The sequence below is a fragment of the Poecilia reticulata genome, linkage group LG3 (genome assembly GCF_000633615.1).
Source record: "Poecilia reticulata strain Guanapo linkage group LG3, Guppy_female_1.0+MT, whole genome shotgun sequence".
Lineage (NCBI taxonomy): Eukaryota > Metazoa > Chordata > Actinopteri > Cyprinodontiformes > Poeciliidae > Poecilia > Poecilia reticulata.
Genome location: NC_024333.1, coordinates 13,920,238 through 13,933,313, shown reverse-complemented (window position 1 = coordinate 13,933,313; position 13,076 = coordinate 13,920,238). Strand labels below are relative to the sequence as shown.

At 39.6% G+C, this 13,076-nt stretch overlaps 1 protein-coding gene and 1 long non-coding RNA gene across 8 annotated transcripts in view; one reads left to right on the top strand and one right to left on the bottom strand.

Moving 5' to 3' along the window:
• celf1 (cugbp, Elav-like family member 1) overlaps window positions 1-13,076 on the top strand; it is a 147,644-nt gene that overhangs the window by 29,130 nt on the left and 105,438 nt on the right. The window lies entirely within an intron of this gene.
• On the bottom strand, window positions 10,549-11,196 carry LOC103462349 (uncharacterized). Its single transcript, XR_533334.2, has 3 exons — window positions 10,877-11,196; window positions 10,741-10,807; window positions 10,549-10,674 (listed from the first exon to the last, which is right to left on the bottom strand). It is a non-coding gene; the product is annotated as an uncharacterized LOC103462349 (long non-coding RNA).

The following is a 13,076-nucleotide window of genomic DNA, read 5'->3' as shown; positions in this document are numbered from 1 at the left end:
GGGAGTTTGTTTTTTTATTTTTATTTATTTTTTAAATTTCTCTCTTTCTCACTGTTTATTTCTGTTTTTATTTTAATTATGTAAAGCACTTTGAAATGCCTTGCTGCTGAAATGTGCTATACAAATAAAATTTGATTGATTGATTGATCCACAGCAGCAAGCAAACCAAAATCGCAACAAACACAGAGAAGTGTACAAAACACAGAAACACAGCCACAGACGACGTCGTAGTTCAACCAATAAAAGACAGAGAGGAAAAGAAAAAGAAAATGTCAGGCGCCGGCTAAAAATAATGTATAATGCAATGTAATAAATTTCCCAACTTCAACTCAACCAATCTCTTTTAGGGATGGGTTAAGTCCAAGGCAAAACAAGCCTCAATTTATCTCTGTCCTTTCATCCAACCGGGAAAACCATTTGGAGTCCCAGAGGAAGGTGATACACCCAAAATCAAATCAACAAATTTAGTCAAATCTTTTAGCTCAGAAGTGATACAAATCAAACCAAATGAACCCAAATAATTATTAGTCCCTCGGAAATGAGTCAAAATTTCCTAGCGGATGCAAGCTAATGCTATCTAATACACAAACATAAATCCAATCAAAATTTGTATTAAGAGACACAGTAAAACTTCTCCGGGAAACGAATAGTAAAGAAACCCAGCACAAAGCCAGAGATCCGGTTGAATCTCTGGATGAACCTGCCAAAGTCCCCTGAAGTGTATTTTTCAAAATGCCTAACTAACGGACCTCATTACGGAGGAAATCAATACACCACAACAGCCTCGTGGCTCTGTGACGCCACACAAACAGATTAATTCGCTAGGGCGAATTTTTTAATCACATCTAACAAGAACTGTAAAAATAGAGCCCCCTCCTATTGTGCATTGTGTATGATAGCTTATATAGTAGGGTGCCCCATTGTTAACTCATGGTTGCTAAAAACCTTACCAGACTGTCAGAGTTGACACCTATTAACACAAATTAAATAACACAGGAAAGACGAGAGAAAGTTAGATTCTGAATACTCGCGAGGAGAACAGACAGAAATGTGCTTTCAGTTACAAATCTCCTACCGCTCTGAAAGCACATTTACCTGCCCCCCTCTTTTTATTGTCTTTAGGATCCCTAATCACAGAGAGCGCTGTAACTCTAAAGGGAGGAGGGAAAAACACTTCATCACACAGTTACAGCGCCAATGATTGTCATCCAACTAACAACACAATCTATCTTAACCTAGATTCTCCAGTTCCTGACCCAGGGTCAAACGGAACAAGTTGTACATCTTCATAGCGACGGTTTTACAGCTAAGAGGTCAAAAGCAGGACGTTCTGTGAAGAGCTGCTGTCACGGCTCTTCTTCAGAGAGGCCCTCTGAGAAAGGAAATCAGAGAGATCAACAATACAGGGACATTTCTTAAAGATATGACTAAACAAATAAGAGTACATAATGTAAGAACATTATAAAAGTATAACAAATAGATGATAATAATACCTTATGATAATAATACAACTTACCTAACACAGACTGACTGATTTTAGTGACATAGTGGGTGTAAAATATTGAATAAAATGTGCTACATTACTGACCTTATTTTCACTCTTATATTTAACTTTATGACACACAAAACTACAAATTAATCGTCCTTATTGTCTCCAGGTGCATTCTGGGTAAAGTTTGTCATCAACGTCATCATCAGTCACTTGGCAACAAATGGCAAACTAGCCAGAGCATTTCTACGGACTACGTTAACATGTTTTGAATTTGTGTTGTTTCATCATTAGTGACCAGTAGCCTGATGTTTCTGTTCTTCTCTTGGTTTGTTGTACTTCATGTCAGATAGACTTTAAAATGACAGTCGCTCTCTGTGGTGATGAAACTTGTTAGCTTCGCTGTTGCGGGCATCATGTCTATGTTGTAAAGTTAAATTATCCATCCATCCATCTTCTTTACACCCTTGTCCCTCAGTGGGGTCAGGAGGGTTGCTGGTGCCTCTCCAGCTAACGTTCCGGGCGAGAGGCGGGTTCACCCTGGACAGGTCATCAGTCTGTCGCAGAAGTTAAATTATCATGAGCTTTATTATTTGGGCCCGGTCATTAGCCCCGCCCCCCGGCCGACGCCGTGTTGTTCCGCTACTACGTCACATGTTTGCCTGAGGAGCGGAGGCAGCAGTATGGCGTCTTGTCTAGAGCTTATTATAACAAGGTAAGTTCATTGTTAAAATGATCATGTTTTTGACTTTTTTTATGGTGGCATTATTTTTGATTGATTCAAATACATAGTTTGCTTAACGTACGTTTATTTGTTTGGATCATCGGCAATCTATGTTTGTTGCCTAAATTTAATGAATATAATCCAAACTCGTTCTTTGTCATTTTTGAGCGTGTGGCTGTGATGCGCAGCTTGTCGAACTCTGCACATATTTTCTTGTTGCAGTGTGTGCTTGAAGGCCATGCCCAGGAGGTTTTTCTATGTTGTCGAATACAAGAACACAACGCTTGCTGAATTCAAGGTGAAACAAGCCAGATTCGGTGAAAGGGCCACCCTGCCTGCTCTTGGACTTGTACCTGTTAGCAAACCGATCCTCACAGCATCTTACGAAGTTGCTTACTAGATAGCACAGCAGGGTTAGCCACACACCATCGGTGAAACACTCATAAAACCAGCTGCGTTAAAGATGGCAAATCTGCTGCTCGGAACAGCGGCCGACGGTAAATTATCCCAAATTCCTCTTTCAAATGACATCATCAGCGACAGAATAAAGAACATGAGTAAAGACATCTTGGCTCAAATAGTTGCAGATCTAATTTCAAGTCCGGCAAAATTCAGCCTTGAACTTGACGAGACCACAGACGTTTCTAACCTAAGCCAGCTTGCTGTTTTTGTGCGCTATGTGAAAAAAGACACGATAAAAGAAGATTTTTTTATTTTGTAAGCCTTTTACAACAACAACTAAGGCAGCTGATGTCAAGAAGCTTGTAGATGACTTCTTCAGAGACAATAATCTTTCATGGGATATGGTTTCTGCAGTTTGTACAGACGGAGCTCCAGTCATCCTGGGAAGAAAGTCTGGTTTTGGTAGTAAAAGCTAGTAAAAGCCAATGCACCCACACATCATTGTTACGCATTGCATTCTACACAGGCATGCATTGGCAACTAAAACCTTGCCTCCAAAAATGGCAGAAGTATTAAAAACTGTGGTGGAAGGTGTGAACTATGTGCGAAATAGTGCTCTGAGACACCGCATCTTTAGTGAGCTGTGTAAAGAAATGGGCTCTGAATTCGAGATACTCCTGTACCATTCTAATGTTCGGTGGTTATCCTGGGGACTGGTGCTGAATCGTGTTTTTGCCATGCGTGTGGAATTAGCCCTGTTTTTGCAAGAGCAATAACATCGTCATAGAGATTGCTTCAAAAATCCTGAATTCATTGTGATTTTAGCTTACATGGCTGATATATTTGCAGCTCTCAATCATATGCAGGGTGGTGGTTTCAACATCATGCAAGCAGAAGAAAGCCTGAAGGCTTTAAAAAAAGAACAGACGTTATGAAAACGACAAACAGAGAACAATAACTTTGCAAACTTTCCCCTTTTGGATGACTGGGTAACTAAGATCGAAGATGTGCCTGGAATCGGAGACAATTCTGTATCCATGGAACTGAAGCAAACAATTGCCACGCACTTAGATGAGCTTGCAAAGTCTCTCGACGGATATTTCCCTCCAAAAGAGTCCTATCCAGCATGGGTGAGACGGTCATTTATGTTTGCTGTTGAGACAGCGGATGTCAATGATGAATACCTCGACGAAATCATTGAAATTCAGCAGAGCCAGGTTCAACTGCAGCTCTTCAGAACAACAACACTCTCAACGTTTTGGTGTCGACAAATGGAAAAGTACCCAGTTATTGCTAAGAAAGCCCTGGAATATTTTATACCATTTGTCACAACATATCTTTGTGAGCAATCCTTTTCAAGGATGCTGGACATAAAAACAAAGAAAAGGAACAGACTTTGCTGTGAAGATGACATGAGAGTAGCACTTGCCAAGGTGAAACCACTCATATCCGAACTGGCCTCTGAGAAACAACAGCAGAAGTCACACTGATTTGTAGGTATCACATTTTGAATTTTGAAAAAAAAATCATATTTATTTGTTACCAAAGAAGGGTTCGATGAGTGGACATATGAAACTTAGGGGTTCGATTGCTCAAAAAAGGTTAAGAACCACTGCACTAAAGTCACATTAAGTGCCTTGCCCAGGGGCGCATCAACATGTGGCAGGAGGAAGCTGGAATCGAACCTACAACCTTCCAATCACAAGACGACTACTCTATCCACAGTCGCTTATCATATTATTTGAGGTTATGGTTGTTCATCATAAAAGATGTGAACAAAGCAAAAATATATTTTGGACTTATGCTCATATGAGTATTTTGGGTAATGAAAGAGCAGATGGGTTGGCTAAGGAGGCTGATAAAAAATTTTTTTAAATAAAATTGTAAAGGCTACAGAGACAAAATGGACTCAGTGAAGTTTTCTGTCTCAAACCAAAACACCATCCATCCACACAGAAACGGCCTGGTAAAGGGTATTTACGGTTTGGAACCAGTCTTTCTCTTCGATATCAAAATTAAATTACTATTAAAATTTTTTTTTAAATTACTGTAATCTATAGTATGTATTTGGTACTATTCAAAGTATGGTTAAATTATTCAGTGCTTTAAGGTGATGTTGAAAATGAAAAAAATATATATTTTTTTTCTTCCAATTTTCTGTATGATAGGATCAAAAGATGAAGAGTATAAGGATTTCCTCAAACAAACCTTGTTCTTGCAAAGAATATGAAATATGATCTTCATTGAAGCTATTGTTGTAATGTTTGCAATTTGTTATATATGAAACAGCTTTGACCTGTGTTTGTTGTGAAAATTTAAAGAAGCAGTTCTTAAATTTTCTGATTGTTTTTATTCAGATAAGTTCTAGATGTATGGATAAATGTCAAACTCAACAAAATAAACTTGTAACATGGCAAGGAGTGATATTGTCATTATGCCGTAAAGTGGATCCTGCAGGAAAAAATGAATTGCAGGAGATCTTTCCTGCCCACAACCATCACCACCTACAATAACTCTATGAAGAATTTGAATTGTGAATTTAAAATAACACTTAATTTCCCATTGAGATAAAGTATTACTCAATATAATAGTTAACCCAAGAATTTTGCTTTCCATGTAAGAAATCAGTTGTAAATTTAGACAACATCATTGACAGAATAAAAAGATGTTCACAAAGCTGAACTGCAGCAGTGAAAATGTCAGCCAAACGACACTGGTATGTATGTGGCTGTCAGGTTATCTGCATTTTTTAAAGAAGGATGAAATTCAGAACTGTGATGCTTGAATTGTTCTAAAGAGGAAGTCCAATGTCTTCCCATTCGATTTCTGGAATCTGTACACTCTGGAAAACACAAGAAAGAGAGAGAGAGAAAACCCAAAATTTACTCTGTCAAATACTTTGAGTTATAGAACAATAAACAAATGAAAATTTTAAAAACTGCCCTTTGAATCTCATCATGGTGATGAGCACACAATGTTATATACTATTACTATAGTTTTTTCAACATTAACATTAAATTAAACTTTTAGTATATTTTTCAAACAAATCTCTTGAGCCATAAAAAAACCCAGGGAGACACGGACTTCAACAAATATGAAATAAAACAAGAAAACTAAAGGACCCTGTGGCCAATGACATTGCCAAAAGCAGGGGGTCTGAGCAGGGGGTCCTGCAAAAAGAAAAGACAAGAAAACAAATCAAACTCTGGGTGGGCAGGGAAGACAGGCAGGAGCCAGCCTGAAAAGCTGGCAGAGAAGGCAGCTCAGCTTCAAACCAGCTTCAGCTCCGCTTCACCAGCTCTTTCCTTCTCCCCCCCTTAGACACGATTGAGCAAGCAGCTTCTGTAGCCAGGAGACCCTGGGCCCTAACAGATCCTGGATGTGCTACTCCTGGTGTGCCTTGGGACAAAGAACAATTAGTCTGATCCCTCCACGTAAAGTGGAGGGGGCCATCACACCCCACCCACAAAACAGATTCCCCCGAGCCAGCAAAATATAATCAATTTATACATCTATTTTTTTTTCTTTCAAAACAATATTTACAAAAATATATACAAACAAATATTTACATTACTGACCAGAATTGCAGAGGTGATCCATCTCAGACTGATCAGCCCAACATCATCTACTCCAACTTCCTGTTCTCAGCAACGGTGCACCTTAGAAGCATTTGAGTTAGGTGAAGTGAAGAGAGTGGAAGAGATCAAGCAAAACGGCCGAGTATAAGCGCATACAAAAATAAAATCACTCTAAAACTCTAACCTATCCCTTGATGTACAGAATGTCCAAGAAATAGTATTTTCAAAAAGTGCCAGACTTTAAGGGCAACACCCTTAGTAAACTCAACACATGGCTCCCATTGTCTCACACAAAGTGTGTATTTGAGAAGGTAACCACATGAACTGCCCGATAAGTCACCTGGAGGCAGGAGCAAAACCAGCGATTCCAGAGAGGAATCAACGCTCTGTTCGACCATAAGTATGGTGCGGAGTGGAAACACAGGACCATCACTGAGAGGCAAAAACAAATGTGCTTTTCCATCTTCTGCCTCTCTGACAGGCACAAACTGAAAGTGCATCTTCACCTTAGCCATGATTGTACCAGGAACTTCAGGCTCATCATGACCGTTCACCAGCACTAATGGCCTTCTGACAGCAGAGCTGATCGATAGGGCGGTAGCCCACATGTGGGCACCCACTAGTTTGTTACCTAAAATCAATGGAGTGCCCTCAAAAGGCAATGCGTGGCGCACGGCCAATGTCACCTCCCCATTAAAGAGCTCACACTCCAGATGTAGTCTGTGAAGGGGAACATGCATGACATTTAAACTGATATTCCGCACGGAAACACAACCGCCCAACTCAGAATCCTCGGTCAGAGGCAGCACGTCAGCCCGAATAAAAGAGTCGTATGCACCTGTGTCTCGAAGTATTTTTACAAGCACCTTCCTGCCACCATCTACCAGGCACACATAACCAGTGATGACATTGTTACTTTGAAAACGTAACTTTAATCAGATTACTGATTACTCCTTGAAAAAGTAACTTGGTTATATTACTGATTACTTGATTTGGAAAGTAACTAAGTTATATTAAAAGTAACTTTTTTAGTTACTTTAAGCAGCTGCTGACAACAACGCTCCGCCACCTGTGAAAATTACAATGATCTTTGCCAATATTTAATTGCAAGTTATTTTATAACATCAACAATGTATCTCCACTTATAAGAAGGGGAGATTGTTTAATCGTTACAACAGTACCAAAAAAACAGCTTCTGTGTGTTCCAGTATTGTCTGGAAAACAATAAATAGGATTTTAGACCTCTCCAGCGTCCAGGTTGTGCGTTACGGCTCTGGATTTGGTGTCTGAGCGCAGCGCACAAATCAGGGTCGCAACTACATATTATTCAGGTGGATGCGAACAAATAACCCCCCCCCCACACACACACACACACACAACTCAACAAAAAAAGGGCCCATCTAACCACCTTCTAGGACAGAATATTAACAGCCTCTCAGCTTTCAGAGTTGAATAAACGATGATAAATTACAAAAATGTCCATCCGTCCATTCATCCATACAACTATGCCTATGTAAGATATGTTATTAGTAATTTCTTTCTGCAGGTCTACTTTGTTATAGGAAAGTGTTGCAATATTCAAACCCGCAATTTAACAAGATATGTAAATCAGAGCTGGACCACCAGACATATTTTGTCTTTACAGAATTACACTATTAAAATATAAACAAGGACACAATGCAACCTTTTAGTGTACAGTAATCTATAAAACAAAGATCTGCCTGTTTGCTACACTTGCAGTGGAGATGAAGACGGTCCATTCAGGAAAGCAGAGCTGCATCAAACTTTAACGTGRAACTGCAGRAAAAAAMWAAACAAAAGCAAAWATTGAATTGTTAATGAATGTCACCATGAGAAAAACCTACTGAGTTTTGCTTAAAAAAACTTTATAAAAAATTTAAATCACACATTTTTGACTCATGAAGTTAACGTTCTTTTTTGCAAAACAAAGTTATTTGCGCTTGTCAGAAATCTTTTCTTAATATTCTAAGTTTGTTTGTGACTCAAAGTTTTGCTCGTGATTCTCACATGACGTCTTGAGCAGGGACTAAAATCACAACAAAAGATTTATGATGTGTGCAAATAAATGTTTATGTTTGGTAAAAAAATTAGTTATTTAAATTAGTTATTAGTTATTTAAAGTCTTTTACACAAAACTTTTTTTTAAAGGAATCATTACAATTCCAAAAGTTTTGATTACAATTTTATTTTACTTAACTGAGGTTAGTTTTTCTTTTCCATTGAATAATTGGGAAACAAATTTAACTTCATACTCTGTGAACCAGACCCTAAACTTACTTAAAGTCTCGGTTGAGTTTTTTCCCCTTCATTAATGACACTTTTATTATATTCATTATATCTATCATGGTAATTCAGTGTGAGTTATTTTTAATTCTAAATGAATATCCTTGTTGGACTTTTAAGTGTTATTTTCCTTCAAGATACATTTACCTAACGCCAGAATAAATGAAATGTACATTATGCAGCAAAGGAAATTAGAAGATCTGACATATATCCATTATGGAGATGATCGGTTTTGGATGGGTGATGTGCCCTTATTGCATAATAAATACTAAAGAATGACTGATATCATTAAAGATACAGGGAAGAAGCTTTTAGTTATTTTGATTTGCTAGCAAAGTAGTTTAGCTAGCGGCTAGCTAATAGCACAACAACAGCCTAATGTCTGTATGATAGAAATACTGAATGGATAGATAAGAACAGTTTCTCCTCACCTGGCTGTCTCCTCCACTCAGTAGTTCTTCAGAGAAAGGCAGACGCAGAGGCCTGTCAGTGTCTGTTGTATTTCATTACCTCTCTGCTTAAACCGCGACTCCGAGCTGAAGCAGAAACGATACTTCAACGTTTTCCGTCATCTGACAAGCAGCAAGTTACTCCACTTTATTCACCAAAAACTGATCTGTAATCTGGAACGTTCGCTACGTTGAGCTCTGCAGTTAGCCGCCTTATCTCACTGCGCGAGAGGCAACTGCGTCATGCGTCACGGGCAAAAGGTCAAACCATTCAAATCATTCCCTGTTGGAAACTGGAATTTGTGGGATAAAACGTAGTTATCTGCAAGCGCCACCGCTGCAGCTGCAGTCTCAACCTTCTGCTCGCAAAAATAGGTAGCAACCACTTCAGGAACTGAGTTTTTAAATTGCTCAAAGAACAATGAGCTCACACAGTTGCTCAAAATTTTTGACACCAACCACTATGTACCAGCGCGTAAATCAGATCTAATTCCAGATGACTCTGTCCAGAGGTTTTTCTACAACTCCTAAATCTTTGCTGATATGCTTCAGGCACCAACTCTTAAGTTTTTAAAATGGCGGATTTCACCTTGGCATAATCATGGCAATCGGAGTTCGACAACATAGAAAAACCTCCTGGGCATGGCCTTCAAGCACACACTGCAACAAGAAAATATGTGCAGAGTTCGACAAGCTGCGCATCACAGCCACACGCTCAAAAATGACAAAGAACGAGTCTGGATTATATTCATTAAATTTAGGCAACAAACATAGATTGCCGATGACATGAAACTCTACTTCCACACCATCACATGAACTGAAGAATGAGAAGCTTCAGCCGCACCGCTATGTTTGGCAAAACTTAAATCAGTTATATATTTTGTTTTTAGGATATGTCCTGATCAAGGGCTGAAAAACATGGAAGTTGCACAACTCATATATATGGTTCATGGAAATGGAGGAAGCACCTTCATATCTGGAAAGTGTTAAAGGTGTGATCCATCCATATACTAATTGTTCTTTGTCCGGAAGTAGCACATCTAGGATCCGCTAGGGCCCAGCATCTCCTGGCTATATAAGCTGCTTGCTCCATCGTGCCAAAGGGGGCGAGAGGGAAGGAACTGGTGTAGCGGAGTGAAGCTGGCTGGCTCTTGCCTGTCTTGCCTGGCCACTCAGACTTTGCTTTGCTTTGTTTTCTTGTTTTGTCTTTTATTTTTGTATGTCTCCCTACCTGCTTTTGGCAATGCCAACAGCTTGGAATTGTTTTGTGGTTGTTGGTTGTCATGATTGTTGTCAGGTGTGGAGCGGTGTTTTGTCCTTCAACATAATCAAGGTGAGTTAAGTGTTGATCGTGTGCATCTCTTTGCAGCTTTGGTCCCCGGGTAGGCATAGAGGTGTTGCTCCTTTTGCTTCATCTTTATTTTTGTAGTGTCGCTTGGAGGTGGTTAGTGATAACTGTGCTTGCACAGTTATCTCAGCAGCACTTCTGTGGGATTTTAGTGGGGCGGTCTGTATAGACAGCAGACAACCAAGACAGGCGGACTGCCAGCCAGGGACAAGCAGGACAACAGGCAAACAGCTGGCCAACGACAAACAGCAGCATCTATCAAAAATAAATGTTAAAAATGTAATCTGGAAGCATGCAAAATATTAGCATTTCACTTACCACTGAGCTCTATAAGTAGTGCCTCTGACAGGAAGGGTAATCAGGCAGCTTGTACGGGCAGCCTGGATATACAACAGAAGCTGAGCTAAAGCTAAGCTAACCACCATCGAGTGTGGGAAGCTTCTTACCTGAGGAAGATTGATCCGCGATCAGAGCGTCGTTAAGCGCACCATCCAAGCGTGCATTAATATGCGGCTGTTGTACAGAAAATGGAAATAAATCACAAGTAACAATCTTGATAGAGGGCGATGAAGACTGCCTTACCTAGCATGCAGTGCCAGCAAATGTTGAGGTCTGCACCAGAAGGAAAACAAGGTGATGTCAACCAGGTGAGGAAGGGCCCTTTATATACAGACAGCCAGCACCACAAACAATTAGATCCAGGCATTTGTGTGGTGCCTACAGGATATACTGCCACATGTGTCAAATTCTCACTTGCCATGGGGTGACATTTCAGTTTCCTATGAGCACAGCAAATGATCAATGTGTGTGGAGTGCTCTCTCACACCATCATTGATTAGGTAGATTACTAGTCCAAAGCGTTTCAACGATTGCCTTTAATCAGCTCTCCTTTCCCCCAAGGAAATTTCTGACATATACCCGTTCTCCTGGTAGCAGGTTCTGTAATTTTGCAGCCATCTTTGTCATGGTAAGTCTTTTGTGTGTTTTGTCTTTCTTGAACAGCTCTCACAACTTGTTTTGAGCAGGATAAGCCTACTTCTCAACTGACCCTTCAAAAACAGCTCTGCTGGTGCAACTTCAGTCACTGTATGTGGTGTGCTTCTGTACATCAGCAGAACGTTTGCCAGCTTGCTTGTCTTGAACTTACATGGTTAATCTTATCCGCCAGAACTTGCTTCCTAATTGCTGCCTTTACTGTCTGCACCAATCATTCCCCTGCACCATTTGACACTGGATGGTACATGGGACCAGAGTCTGTTTTATGCTGTTCCTTTTCAGGAGCTGCTTGAATTCAGTGTACGAGATGCAAAACCTATGGGTTTCCATTATGTGGGATAGAAAGACACATCCCACACGTCTCCTAAATCTTTGCTGATATGCAAAGATTTGGTTTTGTTGCATCATAGTGTATTAGAGCCTTGCTGTGTAACAGCAGTCCATTTGATTTTTCAAAGGCCTCTTCACATTCAGACGTAGACTTCCATGGACTCTTTTTCTTCAGTAAAGTGTTCATAGGTTTCAACAGCATAGACAGACTTTTCATGAACCTTCCAATAGTTCAACAGTCCAATATATGAACGCAGTTCAGTTTAATTTTTGGGACTGGGAGCATTTATGATGATTTCCTTTTTTTGGTCAGTAGGATGGAGGCCTTCATTGTCCACAATGTGCCCTAAATACTCCACTCTGCCTTCCATGAATTTACACATGGACTGTTTCACTTTACCCCTTGTCTTTCCAGGCAACCCAACACTTCATCTAGCTTTCTCAGATGTTCCTCTCTGGAGCCTGCTGTGTTCAGGATGTCGTCCAAAAAGTACGACAGTCTGAATCTAGACATGGTTTAGTCCTTGTAAGATCTGGTCCATGACACCATGAAAGATCGACAGCACACTGGAAACTTCATATCCTCCTGACTACCAGGAAAAAAAATATTGTCCAATCACCATTTTTTTAATCCCACAGTCTTTATAAGGTAATTAGAATACTGAAAGCATTTTTTTTTAAAAGTTATTTTTGAAATATGTGTACACTACAGAAGACAATTTTTTTTAAATACTAGAATAAAATACAGTCACAATATTTCATAGAATGTTTTAATATGCTGCTAAAAGACTTATTTAGAATATTCCAGCAAAATGTTAAACCAAAATTTGCACAATAAAAAGTTTTATGCACTTACTTTGTCTCTTCCCATAAAATGTGTTATTACTGATGAACGCCATTTTTATGAATTAGAAAAAGGTATCTACAAAAGTCCCACCCCTTCACATGTGGTATCATTGAAAAGCCCTAAATGTCTCTAGATACCAAAAGGAATGAATTCAGTAGAATGCAGGGGGTGGGAGATATTCAAGTTTAGAAATGTCCTCTACAGAAGACGAAAATGAACTACTGGTAGTCAGGAGGCTATGACAGGTAGCAATAGGCATATAGTCCTCAGTGTGTGTTTACAGTTAGATATTTTTCTGAGTTTTTATCCAATTGTATCTGCTGATAGGTATGTGACTGGAAATATGTGAACAGTTGTCCTCCAGCCAGTGTAGCAAACAAATCTTCAGTGTTTAGTAATGGGTATACTTCCTCTTCTAGTTAATTGTAATTTTATTACAATTTTGATCTATGGAGATCCATTAGGAAACATTAGGATCCCCACATATCCTAATGGATTTGTCTACTTTTGAAACGACAACAATGGGTGAAGCCCACTCACTCCGGTCTGTTTTGCCCATGGCTTCTAGTCTGTCCAGCTCTTTCTGGTTCTCTGAGGGCATAGGATACT